This window comes from Entelurus aequoreus, linkage group LG09 (genome assembly GCF_033978785.1).
Source record: "Entelurus aequoreus isolate RoL-2023_Sb linkage group LG09, RoL_Eaeq_v1.1, whole genome shotgun sequence".
In the NCBI taxonomy this organism is placed as follows: domain Eukaryota; kingdom Metazoa; phylum Chordata; class Actinopteri; order Syngnathiformes; family Syngnathidae; genus Entelurus; species Entelurus aequoreus.
In genome coordinates, this window is record NC_084739.1 from 37,282,197 (window position 1) to 37,284,482 (window position 2,286).

At 36.7% G+C, this 2,286-nt stretch overlaps 1 long non-coding RNA gene across 1 annotated transcript; it reads left to right on the plus strand.

The window, feature by feature from the left end:
- Positions 1–546: 546 nt before the first annotated feature.
- Positions 547–1,850, plus strand: LOC133656847 (uncharacterized). Its single transcript, XR_009827173.1, has 3 exons — positions 547–637; positions 735–804; positions 1,426–1,850. It is a non-coding gene; the product is annotated as an uncharacterized LOC133656847 (long non-coding RNA).
- The last annotated feature ends 436 nt before the right edge of the window (positions 1,851–2,286 follow it).

Below are 2,286 nucleotides of genomic sequence, written 5' to 3' on the forward strand. Positions count from 1 at the left end.
ATGCCGCCATATGCTTAAAATGACCAAAATGTTGTTATTATGTTGTTATGAATGTGCCTGTTACTACAATACATATATAGTTTGCAGCGTGTATACAAAACCTTGATGGAGGTTTTAGGAGGTTTTTAGAGTGCTTACTAAGCGGAATGGAGCAAATCTAATGACCTCTATTGTTAGCTGACTCTTGCTAGTGTTACCCAGGCTTGACAACACCATATGCCTGGAGTTGAAATAATTCATTTGAGTTAAAATAATTCATTTAGTAACGATACATTAATTTAAGTTAAATAACTAAGTGTTAAAACAGGTACAAACTAATCTGCACTTTACGTTATTCATTTATATTTTTAACCTGCTCTACAAGTTGTTAAAATAGAAAATACACAATATATATAAAAATGTTGACACAAACATGGTGTCTTAACAGAAATTGCAGAGGTAAAAATTACCTGTCTCCATGATTGTCACCTCTAGAGGGCAATCAGCGAGCCTGTGAGCCCTTCCGTGTCACTCGTTTTATGACGCAACTTCCTGTAGTGTGGAAGAAGAGAAACTCCCCTTCCGGTTTTGTCGGTCCATGTGTGGCAATGCAAACACACGCGGATAACCTGTCGATCAATCCTTGGCCATTCACTCGGTAAAGTTTGAAAATAAGCTTGCAATTCGATCCATCCACATTTCTAATGTTGTTATACAACTTTTGATCCGTATATTGTGTTGTTTGAACCTTGTAGAGCAGTGTGACATCCGAGTGTAATATTCACTGACTGATATCCTGTGTGCAGTCATTTCACTTGATCAGCGGTGAGTGAATAACAATGATGTGATGTTTTATTTGAGCCATAAGTGTTGGTGATATTTATTTTGTTCATGTTTACAGCACATGCTAGGAACACTGTGATTATTTTTGTTTTACTGAAGTAATAGATTACTGAGTACTTTTGATTTAGTGATTGAAGGGGTAATTTTTAGTGCATCTCTCACCTGTGCTAGCAAGGGAGAGATTTAGCACGTTTTAACCTTATATACCTCCAAGTTGCTACACAAAAGTCCATTTTGAGCATTAATGTGAACTTTGTGCAATTAACCTACCTCGTTTAATTGTGAACTTAAGGGTGCATTTAAATAGTATTTGTATTTTTGTATTTGAAGAAACAGTTCATATATTTTTGAATATTTGAACAATTGGAAAAAAGAATTATAATAAGCGCTTAACTTTTATTTTGATATTTCGTATTTTGAAAACAAATACATTGTAAACCAAAGCATTTGAGATACATGATTGGTGATTAATGACATGATTGAGCTAATTAATGCTAGTTAAAAGTATTTAAGCTAATTCATGGTTATTTAAGAACACAGTTGAAACCAGTGTGTGTGAATAATACAAGCTATTGGGTCTTGTCTGATCTATTGTTGGGTCAGGCTTTTTGATTGGGTGATTCAAATACCATCTTAATTCCCTGGAGCACCTTGCGTGGAGAGGACGACCTCGCCCTTCCAGCCCAGGTGGATGAGAGGCTCCGCAGTCTCTCCAACTCCAACACTGATTTCCCCCCATTCCCAGATCCATCGATCCGATTCCCAGTGCATACTGGGTGGCAAGCTACCTGAGAATCTGGACACTGTGGTGCAGTGTTGACGTCTCCTCCCCCACGGTCTGTGCGGTAGGACAATATTAATACAGTGCGCTGTTAGCTACAGAGAAACGGGCCCCAACGAACTATTTAAACAAACTTTGGGAACTTTGAAAAAAGGGTTTCTATTCTGCCGGCTTTTCTTATTCTTGTTCATTATTTTTCATATACTGCAGTTGTTGTAAATTTCTATGTGCACTTTTCAATACATGTTTGGCCATTCAACATTCAAGTTCATCGTTGTCTGTGTCATTATTGATATGCAACACTGGCTCTTAAAAACACTAGGATCCTTCTGATACTAGTCCAGTTCGGTATCTACACCATCGACTACTACTCACCTGTTTCCTCTAATACTAGTTCGTAACTAGGGTTACACTAGCATTTATTTACAAGTTAGAGTGCATAAAACAAGAAAATATATATGTGTTCTTGTTTCACATAATGATTTTGAATGATAGACCAAAAGGGATGTTTGCAACTTGCTATAATTTACATGTTTCCAACCCAAAAACAAGAACACCACCGGCTAGCTTATTGTAACAGAACATGTTAATTGTGCTGAATTAAGCTTTTATTTGGTTTGACTTGCTGTCATTGTTTTACATTCTATTCACACCACAGGATCACAATGTATGCTATATTTTTA